The 23,110-nt window shown below is 43.3% G+C and overlaps 1 protein-coding gene and 1 long non-coding RNA gene across 4 annotated transcripts in view; one reads left to right on the top strand and one right to left on the bottom strand.

Annotated features, from left to right (window-relative positions):
- NFYC (nuclear transcription factor Y subunit gamma) overlaps positions 1-8,140 on the bottom strand; it is a 63,377-nt gene extending 55,237 nt beyond the window's left edge. Inside the window, exon 1 of one of the 3 annotated variants that reach the window (XM_039255919.1) lies at positions 7,908-8,140. The gene's annotated coding sequence lies outside the window, so the exon portion shown is untranslated. The remainder of the gene's footprint in view (positions 1-7,907) is intronic. The other 2 variants (XM_039255925.1, XM_039255924.1) reach the window with 2 other exon arrangements.
- Positions 8,141-10,299: 2,159 nt separating this feature from the next.
- LOC120247863 lies at positions 10,300-20,978 on the top strand. Its single transcript, XR_005532430.1, has 3 exons — positions 10,300-10,381; positions 19,364-19,808; positions 20,865-20,978. It is a non-coding gene; the product is annotated as an uncharacterized LOC120247863 (long non-coding RNA).
- The last annotated feature ends 2,132 nt before the right edge of the window (positions 20,979-23,110 follow it).

The raw sequence follows: 23,110 nt of genomic DNA, 5'->3' as shown, positions 1-23,110 counted from the left end.
TAAACTCTCTGTACCAGAACTGCTCAACTGGGCCCCACTACACACCAGTCATAACATGAAATACTTAGATGGTCTCATAAACAGGGTTCCATGGCCAAATATATTCAAGAAACACTGCATTATATATCCTCTCTCTGGAAGGGTCATAAGACATATAAACACAAAGGCCCAGAATACTAATTCTGCAGAAAAGAAACGCATTTCACTTTAGCCATCATTTTGTCAAGGATCCTTTTTTCAACTCCAGAGGACATTTATTACGTTGTGTAAGAACTAATGTCCAATGAAACAGTTTAGGAAATGCTGCTCTAAGCTGCCTTACAGATTTTAGTAGAATGAAAAGATTACAGGCAACTCTATTCTGACCACCTTCCAAATTGGCTGGAGTTTTACACATTATGGTATTTACCTTTTAATTTAGTCCTACTAAAAATGACATTAAATATCACCATAAATAGCAATCCTCTGCCTCCCCAATTATTGCCAACCAAGTGTGCTGTGCTTTTTAAAAAGGCCACAACTTTGTCAGCTGATAATGAGCAAATTCTAAGCCACTTACCCTTCAGGGTACAGCAATAATTTTTTTTTTTAAATGTTTTATTTATTTCTAGGAGAGAGAGACAGCTTGAGCAGGGGAGGGTCAGAGAGAGTGGGAGTCACAGACTGAAACAGGCTCCAGGCTCTGAGCTGGCAGTCAGCACAGAGCCCGACGCGGGGCTCGAACCCACAAACCGCGAGATCATGACCCAAGCGAAAGTCGGAAAGTCGGACGCTTAACCGACTAAGCCACCCAGGCGCCCCAGCAATAATTTTTAAGACAGTTAAAAATGACAAAGATGTTCAACAGTGCAGATTGCGCATACTTTCATTTTCCTCTTTTAAATGGATAGATCATGCCACTAGTGAGGTGACAGGTCTTCTTAACACTGGGCAATGAATCGCACTTCATACAGATCACTGGACAATTTGCAGCTCCTGAGGAAAGGGTGAGCAGTAATAGAAAGTGTGAAAACCTTCAGTACTCCCCCTTATCTACAGGAGATACATTCCAAGACACTACCCGGCCCCTGTCCAGTAAATGCCTGAAACTGCGGATAGTACCAAACCCTATTTACAATTCATTTCTTCCATACATATACACATGCCTACCTATGATAAAGTTTAACTTATAAATTAACTTATAAATTAGATTAACAATAATAGAATAATTATAACAATATACTGTAATAAAAGCTATGTGAATGTGGTCTCTCTCACTCTCTCTCAAAATTTCTTATTGTTCTGCACTCACCCTTCTTGTGATTCCGTGAAATGATAAGGTGCCTATGTGATGAGCTGAAGTGAGGTGAAGGACAGGTATTGTGATACGGCATTAGGCTACTACTGATCCTCTGACAATAGTCAGAGGACCATCTGGTTCTGGACCATGGTTGACTATGGGTAACGAAACTGCAGAAAGCGAAACCACAGGTAATGGGTGGGACTACTTTAATAGATTTAAGTAAAGACATCATACAAAATATTCTATACTCCAATGTCATTCCCTATGAGTCACTGAGGCATTTACTGAAGCACTGGTCAAGATCACTATTTATAGCTCATACCCATGAATGCACTTAAGATTAATTCTTAAATCTGATCTATAATAATATACTGTTGATTTTAAGTGGAGAGTATTCATCTAACTAGGACACCTTATATACCGTAGACATTAAGATCTGAACCTTTAAGGTAAACCTATTCTACTAGAAATATTCAAATGCAAAGGTTAGCCTAGTCCTTCTCTCTAAACTGCACCTGAAGTTTATCCATTAGAAAGCTCTCACAGTATAAAAGTACACTGAATTTAGAAGTAATCCACCTGCAAACAAGTAAGGACTTAACCCAAAACAGAAAATACAACTCTCACACTGAAAATGAGCACAAATGTTGTCTCACTGTTATTAGGTACATCACTGCTAAAACATGGAAAAGTGTGGGAAGGGTGCAGCAAATATCGCAACCTGGCAAAAAAATTTCTGCAGGCAGAGAGATTTTTTTCTTGAACCATTCTACAATGCTGTCTTCCTGCTTACTTCAAAGAAAATGTTACCAGGTGACGACAAGCCAAACTGACAGTCCTACTTCAACTGACAACTTCTACAATTAGAAAAACAATTTTTTTTAAAGTTTATTTATTTATTTTGAGAGAGAGAAAGAGAGAGAAAGAGCAAGCAGGGGAGGGGCAAAGAGAGAATCTCAAGCTGGCGCTGCGCCATCAGTGCAGGGCCTGACATGGGGCTCGAGCTCACAAACTTGGAGATCATGACCTGCGCCAAAATCAAGAGTCAGACTGAGCCATCCGTGCACCCCTAGAAAAAATCTTAAATGACTATAATGCAAATCTTTGTGGATTGAAGGATAAAACTGGTCGTTCTGATTTTAGTAATTATTGCTACTTGGCAAATGTGGAAAAGTTCTCATCTCATCAAAATCACTACCACTCGGCACCTGAGAATGAACAGAGGCAATCAGGAGACAACCTAACTCTGAAACAGATGACCCTACTATTTTGTGCATTCATAAGTAATACACACTAATAATAATAGAGATCCACTATAAATCAGCTTCTGAATCACAACACAACTAAATTAGGTTATTTCTTTCACATCAAGTGGTTGCTCTCCCATGTAGAAATCTTACTGTACATGAAAGAATAGACAGTTACAAAAGGCCTCTTCATTGGGGAAGATTTACCAGACTGACAGATTTTATGCTGTGCTAAAAAGAAAGTGATGTGCTCCCTCACTAAGGTCTACTTGATGACAGGCACCTACCATATGCTACTGTATTCATTTTTCAGAACTACTCTGTAAGAGAGGCACCATTACCACTACTTTACATAGAAAGAAACTACGGTTCAGACAGGTTAAGAACCTGACCCCAAGCTCACACAGAGGGTAAATGCTTTGCAGACAGAATTCTTTCCCAGGTCTGACTCCAGCGTCAGCAACTACACTACCCCCTCCCAATGGCATTTTTTGGCCAAAGTATTTTAAATCCACTTCCTCCTATAATTAATACACTTAAATTATGTTAGGTATTCTGAGTCGCTGGGAAAATACTAAAGTGACCTTGTAGCCTTCCTAACTAGTCACAGCACAAGCATGAAAAACTGAATAAACAAAATGAAAAGAGAGACTGGAAGACATCAGATAACTCATAATCAGTCTGCTCTGAGTACAAGAAACTGAATGGAAAAGAACAACTTGCTGGCTAAGGAATGTTCTTCCTAGGTTGTATGCCTGAGGCTAGAATAAACCTCAAGAAGGTCATTTGTGTCTTTAATAACGTCCTCTGCCATTCTCCTTCCCATGAATGAGGCAAACTTGTCAAAATATAAAAGGTGCCTTAGAGTCATCCCTATCATCAAGTCAGTGTTTCCACAGAAGAGGCAATGCTGTCCAGTGCAATGAGATGGGTCTGGGAATCCAATAATCTGGGTTAGACCTGGCTCTCCCCTTGCAATAGCCAAGTGACCTTGTCAAGGTCATCACACTCTAGGGCTCAGTAAAAAAGTACCTGCCTGAAAGAAATTGAAGGTCACTTCCTGATCAAAGATGCAGGAATTATTCTTTTCTCATAATATTTTATGGTGACAAAAGAACCCAGTGTTTAAAAGTAAGGGTTCCATAAATTTTCTAGGAATTAAGAGTTACAGATCTGGGGTGCCTGGGTGACTCAGTCAGTTAAGCGACTTTGGCTCAGGTCATGATCTCACAGTCTGTGAGTTTGAGCCCCATGTCAGGCTCTGTGCTGACTGCTCAGAGCCTGGAGCCTGCTTCAGATTCTGTCTCCCAGTCTCTCTGCCTCTCCCCAGCTCGCATTCTGTCTCTCTCCCTCTCTCTAAATAAATAAATAAATAAACATTTTAAAAATTTTTAAATAAAAAAAGAGAGAGAGAGTTACAGACCTAAGTTTGAAGCTGGTCTCTGCCACTTTGTGCGACCTTGAGCAAATTACCTAATGCTTCAGTTTCTTCACACATAAAAATAAAGGTGGTAAAACAGTATCTACCACATACAGTGTGCAGATAATATATATAATACACTTAAACCCTAGTTGGTACAATGTAAGCACTCAATGAAAGGTAGTAACTATGATATTATTCCTGAGCCTGATTCATAGATCTTTAGTGGCTCAGTGCCTCTTAACTAAAAGAGATGTGAATTTCAAAAGTGCCTCAAAGAGACACCTAGCCTGGCTCCTCATTTCACCTTGCCTCTGCATCTCTGTAAATGGGGACAAGAAACCCTGTATCATTGTACTTTTCTAATACAATGAATCAGTTTTGACCAAATGGAAAATATGTACACATGAGATAACAGAATTATCTGTTATAAGGATTTAGATATTAAGACATGAACACAGTCTGTTAAGTATTAAACATTAGTATGATGTCTGCGTAGAAGACAAAGCTGATGTTCTCAAGTTTTTAACACAAACTCAGATCTACTCAGACCTCCTGGGAGTTCCAGATTTCTAGGGTGGTCAATACCAGATGATAACAAGGCCCAGCAACTGGCCATGGATGTAAGGAGTTAATGGGGATAAAGATGATCGCCACTGTTGAAGGGCAGGTAATTAAGAAATGCTTGCTGAATATGTGTATGTTTGGTTTTGCAACCTTGTCTAGACTTACTAAAAAGAGAACTAAGTTATGGATGCCATAACATTCTTCATATTTGGCTAACTTAATGACTGAGCCAAATGAAGCTTGAGATGACCAATGTCCAAAATATGGCAAGTCCTAACTCCCCTTGTTCTTTTAACTCTATCTCCTACACTGCAATGTAATTGCAAATAAAAGGGAGGAGACCCACACCTAACTGCATCAAGTCACAAAGCAACTCAAGACTTCCAAATCACTGGTCTTCCCTCGAAACCTGAATTACTTAAAGATTTCCATGTAAAATTGGGATTGCAAATATTTTGCATCCAGTTTTAGTTTTACACATCATTTAGGATAAGCAAATACTAGAGTCACTATCCCATGGTTTTGAAGAAGGCACTAGGCTTCTGGACAGATCTCAGGGTTTGGAGACAAACATCTAAAGAACTAGTGATATTTGAAAAAGCTCCCAGGTGAGTTCTTTATATACTTATAGTTCCTCACTCCTTGGCATTAATCACTTCTATATATAGAAAGACTGTATCAGCAATATTCTGAAGCCTGGTTTTAAAGAATGCAGATTCTTAAACTTTCTGTACATATTTATCCTTATTATCTACCTGACTTCAGAAAAACTCCAAGAGTTTATTTTTTTAAGCTTTCTCTACACAATAGAAAACAAGACAAGAGATAGTGAAATACCTAGTTGAAGAACCTAAATTCTACATGGCTCCTACTCTGTGGTCTGAATCTTTGAAACAGTACAACAAACTCTTGTTAAAGATATTCTCCTCACTCAATACACTCCTAACACCCAGCAATCAAAGACAGATGACCCACTTTATAATATAATGCTATCTATCAAGAGCACATTGTATACACTGTATGTTAGCTAACTTGACAATAAATTACATTTTATAAACAAACAAATAAATAGAATGCTATCTGGAAGTTTGACTCATCAGGTTTATATTGATAACACGACATAGCAGATAATACTATAGGCTTTGCCACTGGGCAACTTGGATTTGAATCCCAGTTCAACCACACAGCCGCTAGACAAGCTACATAACCTCTCAGATCCTCAATTTTCTCCTCTGCAGTATGTAAATGATAATGCCTACATAACAGGAAAAATGTGCCCCCAAATGTCAATTCCCTTCCTCTACTACTTTCCCCTTCTCTCTTGAAAATTTTGTTGCATTCATAAACTGAGCAAGTTTCAAAAACGGAGAAATTTCTTGAAATTGATACAAAAACAGATGTGTACCATCTAGAAACTAGAAACTAGAAAGGACCACCTAACATAGACAAGGAAAAACAAATTAGGAAACTGAGAGGTTTAACATAAATGTGTTTCCATGATCCCTAAATCTTGGGAAGAGCAAATGTAGAACAATTCAAGTCATAATAGTAAAATGGAAAATGATAAAATACTTCCAACAAGCTTAACCTAAACCCTTGATTAGAACAAAAGTGAAATACAATCCAGAAAGGGCTGACAAGTCCTGTTACTCAAAACAAGATGCAAGAAACTATGCACTAGTTTATTCTCCTTCCAGTCTGCTTATTTCTTTAAAAAAAGTTTTTTTAAGTGCACATGAAGGTGATTATACTTTTTAGGTATATATGAAAGAAAACAGGGGCGCTGGATGGCTTAGTCTAAGTGTCTGACTTGGGCTCAGATCATGATTTCACAGTTCGTGAGTTCCAGCCCTGCGTCAGGCTCTGTACGAGTAGTGCAGAGCCTGCTTGGAATTCTCTCTTTCTCTCTCTCCCAACCCCACTTGCATGCGCCTGCTCTCTCTCTCTCTCTCAAAAATAAACTTTAAAAAAAAAAAGAAAGAAAGAAAGAAAACAAATAAGCCAAGGTCCAGGATCTCTGTTAAGCTCTCTTCCACTAAAGAGGAACCTATCAATATCTATTCAACAAATAAATGCCAAGTATCTAATATCTGTTAGCAAGTGAAGCTTTAGAAACTCAGCCCTGACATGTACCCTTCCTAATACAGGAAAACTTCATATAATAACATCTCAAAATTAGCTGCATGGTCCTGAGACCCAATAATCTATAATTGCTCCCTTACTATAATTCCCAAGTCTGAAAATGTTCCCCCAATGCTTCGCACTTCCTCATTCTTCTAGATCTGTCACTACCTAATGCTGTGCCTCTTAGACTTGGTGAACACTCAGCACACTCATCTAACAGGATCCATCTCTCGGGTTGGGTCTGTTTATTTTCTCCTCATATCGCATCCCAGGTCTGGTGACTTTGAAACTTCAGTTTCAATGCTGGCACTCTGCAGCAAAATCCTTGATCTCATCCTATCCTTTAGATAGGTCCCTAAGGCCCTGATGCCTTTTCTTCCTATACCATGGACATCAAGGTCATTCACAGACTGTGTTAAACTCCAGTCTACGGTAAATATAGAGAACAAACTGATGGCTACCAGAGAGGAGACAGGTGGCAGGATAGGTGAATTATGTGATGGGGAGTAAGAAGTGCATTCCCCGTCATGAGCACTGGGTGCTGGGAAACTTTATGTAACACTGTATGCTAACTATACTAGAATTTTTTAAAAAACATCTCCAAGTCTAGCATTCTTGGATCTCAAAGACCCTCTCAGCCCCTAACTGAGGTTTCAATGTTGCCAAAGATGGCACCCTCGGGGTCTGTACGCAACTCTACTGGGCCACGCATGTTCCACGGAGGGTACCTCTGAGGTTAGGAGTGCCTCCCACTCCGGGCCGTGCACAGGCTACCCCCACAGCACCTGCCAGGCCATCACCCAGTCTTCCCCTTAAGGTCTCTAGGCTCGCCCCCGGGCCTCCACCCCACGCCTGCATCAGAGAGGGTCACCTCCCGGCCGCCCCAGCCCGAGACGCGCGGATCCCCGCAGCCTCCGATTCCTTCATCACCCCCCAGGCCGGAGCCAGCGCGACCAATAAGGTGCCAGGTCCGCGGCCTCCCCGCCACCGACCAATCACGAGCGAGCCCCCCCGCAGTCGCCATCCGCCAATGGGAGAAAGCCCGCGGGCCGGGCCGACGAGGCGCACGGACCCCAGGAGCGCGACGGCGGAGACAGCGGCGGGCCTGGCGAGAACACAACATGGCGGCGGGCAGGCCGGACCGAACTACTGCGGCGGCCGCGAGAGGGAAGTGAGGTCTCCACCGAAGGCGGGAAGCGCTGCCCCTCCCCCAGCCGCCGCCGCTCGCCTCTCACCCTCCCTCCCACAGACGCTCCCGCACACTCACACGCCTCTGCTCAGGAGTCCAGGAAAGAGCAGGAGCCGCCCCCGCGCTCCTACGGAGTCGGGCAGTGCAGAGGCCTGGGCACGGCGGAGGGGAGGGGGAAGCGTGCGTCACCGAGAACGGAGCGCGCGCGAAGCGGGGGCACAAACAAGATGGCGGCCACGCCGTTTGCACTGTCTACCCCTCTTCCCCTCCCCCTCCCTTGGCGCCTTGACTCCCTCTATCTTGAAATGCGCAGAAGCTGAGTTGTTTGAAATCTCGCGAGAATTAGGAAGGGGCGACGACCTGGGGGGCGGAGTGAGATCCGAGAGCCTTCTGACCCCACCCCTTTCTAGGGGATACGGAGGCGTCTCCTGGTGACTTCCACTAAGCGTTCTAAGCTTGCGGACTTTTGATGTGGTTCGCGCCCTTGAATGTTAGGAAATACGGGAGGGTATTTTTGTTTTGTTTTTTGGGGTTTGTTTAATTTGGAAGGAAAGAGAGCTGGGGGACGAAGAACGACATGGGGATGCCAGATTACGTGCGCGGGTAAAGAAGATAGCTACCAGTACCAAAAAGGGGATTTATCCCCCAAACTAAAATATTATACTCCAGAGTAAAGAACAGCACCTCCCAGGAATTGTTAGCTTGTAACCGTACATCGACATAGACACTGCTTTTCTCATTTAAATGCAGTTTAAAACTTCATCAAGACAATTGAAAACCCCAACTTCGGTGGACATTACATCTTTTTATCCGTTTAATCTCCATAACCACTGGATCCCAAGGCGTTAGTATTTCTGCTTTACAGATGATAAAACTGATACTCAAAGGGTCAGGTGACTTGATCAAAGTCCCACATCTAGTAAGTGTCAAAACTCAATTTAAGTAGCTCCAATACCTGTAGATAAATTGACCAAATATGTATTGAATGGAACTATGTACATTGAACCTACGCGTTAGGTGTAAGCACAGAGAGAAATGAAACTACTCGTGCTAGTAGTTACCTTGAATTTTATAAATGACCTTGGAGCCTTACTGAGACTAGGGTTGCAGGGGTCTTCAAACAATATAATCAAGACACTATTATTATTTCTTCCCTTTGAGTGTATGACCCTGGTGATAAAGGTGTTGAGTGTACTGGAATAAGCCCTTGACTTGAATTCAGGAAAATTGTTTTCAGATCCAACCTGAATAAATCTCACTTCAAGCACTCAATAAATATTTGATGAATGCATGAACAAAACCTAACTAGCTAGAAGACACCTGACTTCACTGAGTCTCAATTTCTTTGTCTGTAAAATGATCTAATTCCTATCTCCTGGGAGTGTTGGGGAGATTGAATGAAATAGTGTAAGGGAGAGTGCTTTGCAAATTGCAGAAGTGTCATAAAGAAGTTAGTGATAATGATGACATTTTCAGACATGAGAAATGGCATTAAAAATTCAAAACAGAGATGGGGCGCCTCGGTGGCTCAGCTGGTTGACCGTCTGACTTCCACTTAGGTCATAACCTCACAGTTGGTGAGTTCAAGCCCTGCATTGGGGCTCTCTGGGTTCAGCACAGAGCCTGCTTCAGGTCCTCTGTCCCCCTCTCTCTCTGTGCCTTCCCTACTGGCACTCTGGATCTCAAAAAATAAGCAAACATTTAAAAATTTTCAAAACAGAGAGATCCAAAATAAACAGTATGTTAAGATGGTACAAAGATGAGCTTAGCTAATGGAAAAAAGCTAAGTGAGTCCTTCTACAAATACCTATTAATTATTACATATACTTTGTTGCAAAGTAAATATGTGTAGGAACCAGCATAAATTAGTATTATTAGATATTGTTTAAGTATTGACAGCACATAGGGGCTGCAGTCAGTTTCTCTCCAAGAACCTGGAAATCAGGTTGCCCTGAGAATTAAACTAATAAGAATTTCCATAGTAGAAGAAATCAGCCAAAGGTAATCATAAACATATTGAACGACAAGTAGTGCTCAAGCATTGCTCTAGCAGATTTGCAGTCCATAAACCATCCTGGAGAGAGCTTTCTGTGCTAGATATTAACCAAAGTTGCTAATTTGTGAATAGTAGTTCCCAGGAGTGGGGAGTTCTCTGGGGGCTTGGGACAGCAAGCATTTGTCAGTACAAAACCATTTCAGTATTTTAATAGTAGTACAACTGGTACCAGTCATACTGGTACACAGACTGAGTACTAGTCCTTGTAGACTATTATCATCAATATTCTCTGCCCCTGCCTTTCTAAAACCCTGCCTGTCAGGTCTGTCCCTAGGAGATCATACTTCTCACACTAATGTCATCAAGCTTGGCATTATTTTGATCGATGAAATGTGAATCCATCTGAGCAGAAATGTATGGGCCATCTAATGATTCCACCATATTATTTTCTTCTGCCATGAGAGCAGCGTGTCCCAAATAGAACTGCTTCTCCAGGGTTGGTCCCAGACTGAAGATGTGCAGAGCCACAGTTGATATACATGAGCTGTAATGTAAGGTGAGTGAGAAATAAGCCTTTGTTGTAAGCCAATGAAACTGGTTTAGCTGCTTGTTACTGTAGCAGAATCTAGCTAGCCTCAGCTGACTAATACAACCCTAAAATTAGCTCTCTGGCAGTAAGCGGAGAGCTTCTCTACAAACATGATCAAAAAGCAAACCAAACTCTGGGCCAGGTCATACAGGAGGAATCTCGTGAAGGCAAATGTGATTGTAATTTAATAAATATATGCCTAGTCAATCTCATCACCCAATCTTTCTGTATCCTATTTGGAGACAGATTCTGTGAATCAAAGGGCTTAATCAGCCATGCCAGCCCAAAACAAGGCAGTCACAGAAGGGAACATTAGCACTGCCCTTCTAAGCCCTACCTCCATCACGCTGACCAATACATTAGGATTTCCTTGTCCATGTCATCCCTACAGTGGGTGAGAGTATCTCAGGCTGCCTCAGCTAAGAAATTCTTAAGGTCAGCGTGCTTCCCTGATGTGATTCTGTGCTCACCCAGCAAATATCTCACCTGTGGGGACAGAATTTCGTGATCTACTACCTAGAGGATAATTACATTTTTCTATTTTTCTATTTATCTATTGGATTCTGTCTTCTATAAGTGTCAGTTTCTGTGAACTTGGTGGATACAAGAGGCCCCTTGAGAGAGATTTCACACTGCTTAATTATTAAAATCAGGCTTCTGGACTGGCAAAGTTGAAGACCAGTTCTAGGATGTTGGTAAATTCTTTGCAGTTATAGCCCTATAGAGTGACCTGTCTCGAGGGCCAGCTAGGCTACCCTCTGCTTACCTCTCTATCTCCCTGTGTGCCTTCTGTGACCCAAAAGGAAATCAGTATGAGGCGTCTGGGTGGCTCAGTCAGTTGAGCGTCTGACTCCTAATTTGGGGTCAGGTCATGATCTCACCGTTCATGGGATGGATCCCCACTCAGGTTCTGCGCAGGTAGCAAGGGACCTGCTTGTAATTCTCTCTCTCTCCCTCTCTCTCTCTCTCTGCTTCTCTCAAAATAAATAAATAAACTTTAAAAAGAAAAGAAAAGCAGGAAGTGTTAAAGACAGACATAATTCACAAGCGATAGGAGTTCAAAAAAGGGGAGTGATTATTTCCACTTTGTATGAAACAGAGAGAGGAGTTCAGTAAAGATTTGCAAGGATGTGACCTTTGAACGGGGTCTTGAAAATATGAGAACTAGGGGAAGAGCATGCTCTTTGTAGGTGGCCCCTGGAGCAAATATAGGCAGCAGGAGATCACTTGAGGAAACATAGAGTGTGAGGAAAAGGAAGGAGAATCATCTGGAAAGTTACATATGGTCAGAGTAAGGCTCTTGGGTTTTATTTTCTGCTAAGTAGAGTTAGTGTGGAATTTTTTTTGTTTTTGTTTGTCTCACCACTTTAGCCAATTTTTAACATAATTTATTGTCAGATTGGTTTCCATACAACACCCAGTGCTCATCCCAACAAGTGCCCTCCTCAGAGCCCATCACCCACTTTCCCCTCTTCCCCAGCCCCCATCAACTCTCAGTTTGTTCTCAGTCTTTAAGAGTCTTGTGGTTTGCCTCCTCCCTCTCTGTAACTTTTTTCCCCCTTCCCGTCTCCCATGGTCTTCTGTTAAGTTTCTCAAGATCCACATATGAGTGAAAACATGGAATCTGTCTTTCTCCGCCTGACTTATTTCACTTAGCATAATAACCACATTGCTACAAATGGCCAGATGTCATTCTTTCTCATTGCTATGTCCGCTTTAGCCATTTTTAAGTATATAGTTCATTCGCATTAAGTACATTCACATTGTTCTATAAATACCAGCACTATCCATCTCCAGAATTGTCCATCTCCATCATCCCCTATTGAAACTCTACAGCCATTAAACAGTGATTCCCCATCCTCCCTTCCTCCAGCTCCTGGTAACAACTGTTCTCTTTTCCATCTCTTTGCATTTGACTACTCTAGATACCTCATGTAGGTGGACTCATTCAATATTTGTCCTTTTGTGTCTGGCTTATTTCACTTAGCATAATGTATTCAAGGCTAATCCACATCACACCAAAATTTCTTTTTATGGCCGAATGTAGTATTTTTTGTTATGTATATATAACACATTTTGTTTATCATTTATCCCTAAGTGGACATTTGGGTTGTTTCCATCTTTTGGGTACTGTGAATAATGCTGGCTGTGAATATTGGTGTACAATTATCTGACCCTGCCTTTAACTCTTTGGGGTATATACCTAGAAGTGAAATTTCTGGATCATATGGTAATTCTGTTTAATTTGTTGAGGAACTGCCATACTATTTTCCACCATGACTACACCATTTTACATCCCAGTAATAGAAGCTTTTACAAAGGGATTGACATGGTCAAATCTGCATTTAAAGACAATCTGGCAGAGATAAGAAGATGGAACAGGATTGAGGCACCTGGGTGGATCAGTCAGTTAAGTGTCCGGCTTTGGCTCAGGTCATGATCTAACGGTTTGTGGGTTTGAGCCCCACGTCAGGCTCTGTGCTGACAGCTAGCTAAGAGCCTGGAGCCTGTTTCAGATTCTGTAGCTCTTTCTCTCTCTGACCCTCCCCTGCTCCCCTGCTCATGCTGTCTCTCTCTCTCTCTCTCTCTCAGAAATAAATTTTTTTAATTTAATTTAATTTTATTATTCTTTTTTTAATCTTTATTTTTTTCTTACAAATAGTTTATTGTCAAGTTGGTTTCCATATAACACCCAGTGCTCATCCCCACAAGTGCCCTCCTCCATGCCCATCTCCCCCCTCCCCCCCACATCCATCAGTCCTCAGTTTGTTTCTCAGCATTCAAGAGTCTCTCATGGTTTGCCTCTCTCCCTTTCCCCCACCATTTCCCCCCTTCTTCTCCCCCTTGGTCTTCAGTTAAGTTCCTCCTAATCCTCCTATACATGCAAACATATGATATTTGTCCTTCTCTGCCTGACTTATTTCGCTCAGCATAACACCCTCAAGGTCCATCCATGTTGCTACACATGGCCAGATTTCATTCTTTCTCATTGCCATGTAGTATTCCATGGTATAGATAAACCACATCTTCTTGATCCATTCGTCTGTTGATGGACACTTAGGCTCTTTCCATGTTTTAGCTATGGTTGAGAGTCCTGCTGTGCACATTGGGGTACATGTGCTCCTATGCATCAGCATATCTGTATCCCTTTCCTGAGGAAACTCCACTCTGTTTTCCAGAGGGGCTGCACCAGTTTGCATTCCCACCAACAGTGTAGGAGGGTGCCCGTTTCTCCACATCCTTACCAGCATCTAGAGTTCTCTGATTTGCTCACTTTAGCCACTCTGACTGGCGTGAGGTGGTATCTCAGTGTGGTTTTGACTTGTATTTCCCTGATGAGGAGGGATGCTGAGCATCGTTTCATGTGTCTGTTGTTATCTGGATATCCTCTTTGGAGAAGTGTCTGTTCATATCTTCTGCCCATCAGAAATAAATTTTTTAAAAAACATTAAAAAAAAAAAGGTGGAACGGGGAACAGGATTGTAAGATAACCACTGGAGACTTTCACAGTAGTTCAGGAAAGATGCAATGAGCTCCTGAATACATCAGTAGCAATGAAAATGGAGGGAAGAGGGTATAAGTGTAGAGGTGATATTTCCAAGGTAGGATTGGAAGGACTGGACTTCTGATTGCCTATTTCAGGGGATGGGGGAGAGGGGATCAAGAGGTGTTTAGTATGACTTCTAGGTTTCACAGTTAGGAGGATGGAGGTCGCCAGATGAAGACTTCTGGTCTTTTCCAGAGCATGGAGAAGTCATGAGTTCAGGTTGGAACATGTAGAATTTGAATTATAAATGAGACATTGTAGGCTATGGGTGGACATTCGTCATCTTGCCTGCTCAAGGTCTTTGCCCTTTCAACTGGAGTGGCCCTGTACATCTTTTCTTCTTTTAGACTGTAGAACCATCCTTCTTTATCTGCACGTAGTGCTGGGCTGGGTCAGTGTGTGGCTATGAGAATGCACTTTTCAGATCTCCAACTGGGAGAAATATAATTCAGCAGCAGCCACACTGCTGAGCTATGAAATCTATCACCCCTCACTCCCAGGCTTCACTCCCCATGGGCTGGTCCTGGCCACTGACACCCCAGCAGGAGTTTCAGGATGGGATTTTTTTTTTCCAGGATAAATGGATACTCTTCTGATGAGTGACTTTGGCTCGAGGACTCCTCAATGGCCTTGGCACACTTTCCTGAAAACTGCACTGCAGACTAAAACTCTTCCACCTAGAACCCCTTCCTTCTCTCACCTTCCCTCAGGGTCAGATCTACATCACTGTCTGGTGGTCCTCGCTCAGTCTTTCTCAGCTTCTGCCCCATTTCCTCTCACAGGTGTTTTTTCATAATAAATTACTTGCACTTAATCCTGCCTTGATATCTGATTTTCTGAGGATCTGAACTAGCATAAGGGGAAGGAGGATGGGATATTTCCTTCCACGGTGTACCTTCCATATCCCATCAGTCATAGGGACAGGCATATGACCCAGTCTGACTGATCACAATGATCCCCACATCTTGGCCCAGTGCTTCCTCAGTCTCTCAGTGTCATCCATTCTCATGGCATTAGTTATTTGGTCCACCTCACCCACAGGCACAGCTGATCAACTCTGAGTGAGGTCTCACAGCTCTGCTACCTGAGGCCAACTAATCACAAACGTGTATTCTATGGCTTCTGCAACTTCCAGACCCTGGTGACACACTTCCTCACAGAACAGAAGCTCTGGCTTCCTGAAGGGGCTGATGAAGCAACCTAGAAGTACAGGAGATTTAACTACCCATAGGGCAAAGTGATCACTGGGAGACGAGACAGGAATTGGCAGGATAGAAAAATCCGCTCTCTTTTCCTTCTTCTGATGGACTGTTTTAAGATGGAATTTCTCTCTACAACCTGTCTAGAGACATTCCGCATGGCCAAGTAGGTGGACCTCTCAAGAGAGTAGCCGTGTCTCTTCACAGCTCATTGTGATTGTGAATAAGTAGCACACATTTCCTTGCATGACTTCCCATCTTTTCCTGCTTCCCCTCTCCCCTCATTCTCGCTGCCCTAGAAATGTGCATCCACAAAAGCCTTTAGTACATAATCCGTTCTTCAGGCTTTGTTTTCTAGGAACCCTTGCTAAGACAGGTCACAGTTTCTGAACAGATGAGCACATAACCCACACTAAGCAAAGCCAAGCCCTCTAAAAGATGTGAAATATAGATACAGTAGAGACAGGACTTTTCTTCTGGAGATCTTGAGCCATAAGGATCTGTGGGTGGCCATCATTTCTGCTTCATGAAGAGAGCCTGCATGGGCATGAAGGGATCACAGAGGAAGGCAAAGCTCAGAGAGAGAGAGAGAAGGGACAGAGAGCCCTGACATCCTCTGAGTTTCTAGATCCAACTCTCCCCAATCTGTGTCACTGTTTTGTCATTTCTTGATCTCTCTGAAGACAGGTTTTCCTGACCAAGATTAAAGAAAACATGGTCAGGGGCGCCTGGGTGGCTTAGTCGGTTAAGCGTCCAACTTTCGCTTAGGTCATGATCTCGCGGTTCGTGGGTTCGAGCCCTGCGTCAGGCTCTGTGCTGACTGCCAGCTCAGAGCCTGGAGCCTGTTTCAGTCGGTGACTCCCTCTCTCTCTGACCCTCCCCTGCTCACGCTGTCTCTCTCTCCTAGAAATAAATAAAAATATTTAAAAAAATAAAAATAAAAAAATAAAGAAAACATGGTCACCAGTGGATCCCGGGTCACCTGCATTCAAGATATCAGCCAAGGGACTAAGCTTTTAGGCTCCATTCTAAATTTCTGGGAGAGGTGTTGCTGCTTGGGCTATAGCTTTGGCCAGGTGTCCACCCCTGAAGCAATCAACATTGTGGAGAGGGGCACAGGGTCATGTAGAACATGGCTATAATGTGATCGCATTATACTGTGACCCTATGAGTAACGATGTGATTGCAAGGGATGGAATAACACTTCCCAGAAAAGTGGGAGTAGAGAGTTGGGCAGATCAAAGAATGGCTGCCCACCCTCTGAGAATAAATAAGGGGGCAGAGGGTAAAGAGAATAAGTCAGAGGACAGAATGGAGTCTAACCCATTGCTACCCTATGCTTTCCTGAACCAACGCTGTTCGATAGAACTTTCTGCAATGGTGAAAATGGTTTCTATTTATGCTGTTCAACATAGTAGGCATCAGTCACATAGGGCTGCATAGCACTTGACAAAAGTTACTGCAATTGAGAAACTGAATTTTTATTTCATTTTATTTTAATTTCAATTTAAATAATATATGACTTAATGACTACATACTGGACAGCTGAGGTCTAGACTGCTGGTCTGCTTGGGAAGGGAGTATGGAATGTTGGTTGAGGCATGTGCTTTGGAGTCAGCCTAGTCTGGGTTCGAGTCCCAACTCTACCTCTTAGTGGTATAAGTTGAACAGGTTACTTAACCTTTCTGAGCTATAGAGGTGAAAGATACAAAGAACAGTACATGATATGTGATACCAGAAAGATCTGCAAAGGCACAAAATGTCCATTGAATTTGGCCATTAGGAGACTGAGTGGATTCAGACAGAAAGTGTTAAAAGTATGATGGGGTAAAATCCAGACCAGCAATTTACCTGTCCTTTAGACATCTGGTAAGTTTCTTTCCTCTGGAGGGGGATCGCAGGCAGGGAGAGATAAGAAACACAAAAATTTACTCTTAATCCTTGTGGCCCATGGACAGTTGAGAACTGAAAGGCATGTTCTGAAAGTAGGGCTCCAAAGTCAAGCCAGAAACACAGAATCAAACACTATCAGTCATTAGGTTTGCAGTCAAAGATGGGGCTGTCTAGACCAAGGAAGCCACAAGGAATGAACATCTCCTATACATCCCCTCATTACATAACACTTACTGTTGACTAGATTGTGAGTCCTTCAGGGTTCAGAGCCTTGTTCATCTTGGTATCTACAACATCTAGTAAGTTCCTGGCACCATAGTAGGAGCATACCTAACATCTATAGAATGAATGAGATGTGAGTAAGCCAGTTGACTCCCTGATGCATGTTAGATACTCTATAAATATTAAGTACATTATCAAAGAAAGAAAACTCTGCAGTAAGAACATGGCCAGGGAATACTTCCTGGCTTGGAAGCAGTTGGTAAGGTCCTTAGCATATTGCCTGGCACAGAGGAATTAATTGCTCAACAAGTGGCCACTATGGTAATTATTATTAGTAGACGGGGAGAGGTAAGGTTTTGTATAAGGACAGGAAAAGTCCTCAATCATAGTAAGAGCTAACATGTATTTATCTAATTTAATCCTTTAAAAATTTTTTGATGTTTATTTATTTTTGAGAGAGACAGAGAGAGTGGCAAAGAGGTAGAGAGTGAGGGAGAAAAAGAATCTGAAACAGGCTCCAGGCTTTGAGCTGTCAGCACAGAGCCCAACATGGGGCTTAAACTAACGGAGTGCAAGATCATGACCTGAGTCCAAGTTGGACGCTTAACTGACTGAGCCACTCAGGTGATCCTAATTTAATCCTTAAGCCAACTTGATAAAGTGGATTTTATTAGACTAATCTTACAGATGAGAAAAATTAAAGATGAGGTGTAATTTATCCAAACTTAGCCAGCTCAGAAATGGCAGAGCTAGTATTGAACTTTGAGCTTAATCACTCCAGATTTCAGGCTCTACCAACAAAGGAGCCAGGGAGCAGGATTCTCAAATGTGGAGTTTAAGGAAGGCAGTTCTTGAGCCAAAATTCACTTGTGATTTCAGGGCACCTGGGTGGCTCAGTCAGTTAAGGGTCCAACTCTTGATTTCAGCTCTTTGATCTCACAGTTATAAGACTGAGTCTCACATTGGGCTCTGCACTGGGCATAAAGGCTGCTTAAGATTCTCTCTCTCCCTTTCCCCCACTCATCCTCTCTCCCTCTTTCTCTCTCCCTCAAAAAAAATTCAATTTCTGATTTCTATCTCTTCACATAAATTGTGATGCCTTCTCCTCCCTTCCGTACCCACTACTTGCCTTCTTGACAGAGTCTTCATCCCTTCTACTGAGTTTACCCCTAGGTCACCCTTCTACTTCCTATTCCACTCAACCGTATCTACTCTGGGTTGACTTAAGAAAGTGCCTGTTGATATGGGACCAAAGGGGACTTTTTATTTATTGTTTTTGTTTTGTTTTGTTTTGTTTTGTTTTGTTTTGTTTTGTTTTAAGAAGAGAGACTCTAGGGGCTCCTGGGTGGCTTCAGTTGGTTAAGCATCCGACTCTTGATTTTGGCTCAGGTCATGATCTCATGTTTTGTGACATCGAGTCCTGCTTTGGGCTCTGTGCTGACAGTGCATAGTCTGATTGGGATTCTTTGTCTCCATCTCTCTGCTCCTCCCACACTCACTCACTCTCTCAAAAATACAAGAAATTTAAAAATTAAAAAAAAGAGAGACTCTAGAGCTTTTTTATAAACTAAACGTTCCAGTAGAGAGGCAGAAATTGGCAATGCAAACAAGACTATCTACAGAGGTAAGTCCTTGGTGTTCTTGTCTCAGGTTGGAAAGAGGTTCACCTCTGATAAGTGATGGGACACTGTAACTTTCCTTCAGAGCAAAGGAAGACAGGGACTATGGGTACAAAAGCAGGAAAGTTAACGAAAGTTAGCATGCTTAAAATCAAGAGGTAATGGGATGGTATAGGGCAATGTTTTTCAGACTGCAGGTTGTAACCCTTAGATCATGAAATCATTTAGAAGTTTAGGAGAAGCTTTATTTAAAAATGGATTAGAATTGAAAAAGTTGAATTAATTGCACATAGCAGGGCAAAGACAGTGAAAAATGTTGTGAAGCTTTATTTCAGTGATGTGTACAGCTACATGTGTACTGAATTGATTTCTTATTGAAGGTACAATAAAAAAAATGCTTAAATGCCACTGGTCCAAGATGTGACCATGGGAAAAGAGGCTGATTTCTGGAACTTTCTTTCTCTCCCAGGTATTTGCATGATGTTCAAAAATTGGTCTTGCTTTGTGGTTACTAATAGGCACCATAAAGGGCGCAAGACTGATCAACTATGCCAGACCTTCCTACGCAGTGGCCACAGCATGTGGGCTATGTGCCCCTAAATTAATCTCCCAGTCGTCTTCAAGGCTGCTCTTTCATCCTGGTTCCTGCTCCTCTTATTGTCCCAAGATGACTGCCAACAGCTCCCAAGCCTGCCTCTTCCTCATTCATTGCTAGCAAGGAAGAGACAGTCCGTGTGCCAGACTTCTCAGCAAAAATCCTGAGATTCCCTCTGATTGGACTGGCTGATTCATATGACCACCCTGAAACAACCATTCTGACCAGTGGGATTGACTGGCTCAGCCCTGCTCTGCTCCCAGGGAGCCAGCTTCCTAGAAACACATGGATCCTAAAAAAGGGAAAATGGAGTCATGAGGTAATCAACTAACGTCCAATACCTATGGCCTTTAAGGTGCCAAAATGAGGTGTAAGTTTCAGTAGCGTTTGTGCTGGTCATTTGTCTATTGCTCTAGCCTTTCCATGCTCTGCTTTGTACTGAAGAATGCTGGGCCCTGAAAACTACATTTCCCAGACTCCCCTTTGCCAGCTGGCTTCCTGTCAGAACGGGAAGTACAGGTGAGAAATTGTATGGCAAGAGATGGGACGGCAGCAGGACAGACAAAGTCATTTTCTCTCTGCATCCACTGGAGACTCTGGCAGCAGCTGTGGTTATGGGCTCAGAGACAGTCGGGATTTCCAGCAGTGGTGGGTTCCTGCCACAGGCTCCAGCAGTGTTGGTGGCCCTGGAGGGTCAGCAGTGGGTCCCTCCAGTGACCTCTGGCAGTTCTGCCAGCAGCATCATTTCAAAAGCTAAACTCCCACACTGTCAGCAACAAGTGCACTTCAGGATCCAAGAACACCCTTCCATTTGACCTTCCCAGCCTGGTAGAAGCTTCCTGCAGCTCTTAATCTCTAGTCTGCCCCACCTTACCCTTTTGCTCCTACAAGCCAACAGGTTTCTAAGCTGTCCCCTGGAATTAATTCCCTCTGTTAGAAATTCCAAGTACATTTTCTGTTCTCTTGTGTTCAATTGGATAGGCTGCCTTGACTCATTTCCTAGTTGTGCTGTTTGGAGTTGCTGGGCTGGGTGATGCCACAAGAGAAGCACACTACTCTCTTGGGGGCACTGGGGAAGGAACAAGGGCAGAGCCTGGAGAAAATACAGAAAAAGCTTCCCACTCCTTTTGCTTCCTCGCCTACCCCTGACTATTGGAACTGTGAGGTGAGAACTTACTGCTGTCTCCCAGGATAACTTGAATCCGTGTTGTGATTGGGGGGAGTGGGCTCATTCTGACCGGGTGACAGTGCAGCAATGAGGACAGTTTGCAAGGGGCCCCAAACGGAGGGGCCAGGGCAGGGTGTCCTCACTGCAGAGTAGAGTTTAGGAAAGGGGTATGGGCAGGAACTATTACTTCTGCTTCCTCTTTTTCAGAGGCGCTGGTTGAAGGATGGATTCATGGTTCTCAACCTTTCCTGTCTTGCCTTCCATGAAGCGCTCTGTAATCAAACCAAGAACACTGACTCTTCCCAAAGCATTTATCTTTGCCAATATGTAAGGAACCGTTACCAAATGCTTGCATTCTAACCCTGTGTGCTCCTGGCACTACCCATGCCAGTGTAGGGTAGCCAGGTCTCTGCAGGGACAAGAGAGGTAAGATGGTAAATTGTCCCCAGAGGTCTCAAGAGGGCAGCAGTGTGGGGGCGCCTGGCTGGCTCAGCTGGTTGGCCATCTGACTTCAGCTCAGGGCATGATCTCGCAGTTGGTGAGTTGGAGCCCCACATCAGGCTTGCTGCTGTCAGCACAGAGCCTACTTTGGATCCTCTGTTCCTCCCACCACACCTACACGCTCATGCTCTCTCTTTCAAAAGTAAATAAAACCTTAGAATGGGGGTGGGGAGCAGTGGACAACACAACGTCTCTCAGAGGTGCCCTGCCATGGCCAGTATTGTTTTGCAAGGCGTGTCCCACTTAAGTGTAATCCATGATTGGAAACTTTCTAGACCCAACTCAGCCATCTACCTGCCCTGTGATCTTGGGCAAGTCACTTAATCAGGCTCAGTCTCATTATTTTCTTCTATTTTGAAGAGACTGGAGGGATCATTTTTTAAGTTCTTTTAAAATAAATTGTTTTAAGGGGGGGTGTTGGGATGAGAGAAATGATAGGTATTATCCTCTATGCCCTTCTTCTGGCCCATCCTCCCTGGGTTTCTGTGAGTATCAAATAAGACAACAAGCATGAAAATGCTCTGAAAAGTACAAAGCACCACACAAAAGCAAGGAAGTATTATCAACATAGTTGTTAGCTTAGAAAGACGAAGGCAGGGCACAGGCTGAGAGCCAAACAGCTGGAAGGCAGGAAATCTTAGCACCAAAGAAGGAAACTTTCTTTGTTCACAATCTTCCTGGAGTGGCACTTTCTTTGGCGCAGACCTGGCACTGGACTCCTCTGAAATGCTGAAGTGGGTCCAGGAAAGCGTTAAGGCAGTAGGTAGGGCATTTGGCGGCCAAAGACACTGGAGAAACACCAGCCCTGGTTTCTCAGTTCCTTTGTGATCCAACAAAGGATGCACTGGACAGGGGGAGGCAGACTATCAGCAGGGCTCAGGTTCAAAGTCAGGTACGTGTTGGATCCTCCCACAGGCTCTTTAACCGGTCACCAAGCTATTTCGGGAGCCAGGATGTCATGGAACTCTGTAACTAATACTGAACTCAGTTGCCAACAACCTAAAATTCATTCTCTCTACATGGTGTCCAAAGCAAACACTGATCTGGAGAAAACCATAGACAGGGTCTATCAAACTGAGGCGCAGGGAGGGGCAGAGACTGAACAAGATAACAAGTAGAGTCAGCCTCATGGGGCTGCAAGGCACAGAAATCTACCCAATGTAGCTCAAATATAAGGGATTTTCTTGTAAGGACTGGAATTGAAATGCCAGCGGAATGAGGCAGCTCTAGGATGCACTATTCTAATCATTCTCCCTCCCCTGACACCCCATCTCTACACAGAGATGCCCTTTTCTCCTCTTCCTGCTAACCAGCTTCTGCTGCTGCTTGGTCTCTGCGCCCTCTTATCTTGGCTTGCACATGGCTTTACTGGCCAAGGCTCACTTGTCTCTGACCTCCCTGATCCAACTCCCTCTGCTACCTGACAGCTTCTTTCTGTTCCTTGGTTCAAGAGAGTCTCTAATTGGCCTCTCTCAGATTGTTGTGGTAGGCCATTAGTTAAAGGTCACGAGCTAATATTTGAAACGGTAACCCTTGGCTCTGGTGCTGGCCCCATTTGTTCAAGTCTAGAAGCTGAAGGGGCCAAGTGGTCTAAAGCACGGGCTCAATGGGGTTTGTGGTTTGGGCAGCTTTTCTTCCAAGTGAATGTAAGTTGGGCAGGCACTGTACCATCCCTGGGACCGTGAGACTAGAGCCCAAGGCTCCAGATTTCCTGCCCAGAACTTTTTCCATAGAATTGGTTATTTCTTTGATTTATGCAGCAGATATGACTTAGTGCCTGTTCAATGTCATTCATAAAGATCTTCTTCCTCCTTCCTCTCCTCCTCCTCCTCCTCCTCCCTGCCCCAAGGGATGTATGGTATAGTGAAGATAAAGGCAGGAGAATAATTAGAATACATGAGTGCTTTAGAAGAAGTATAAACAAAATATTAATACCTACTGCTTACTAAGTG

This window comes from Hyaena hyaena, unplaced genomic scaffold, assembly GCF_003009895.1.
Source record: "Hyaena hyaena isolate Hyena2069 unplaced genomic scaffold, ASM300989v1 scaffold_551, whole genome shotgun sequence".
In the NCBI taxonomy this organism is placed as follows: domain Eukaryota; kingdom Metazoa; phylum Chordata; class Mammalia; order Carnivora; family Hyaenidae; genus Hyaena; species Hyaena hyaena.
This window is presented reverse-complemented; position numbering and strand designations above follow the sequence as displayed.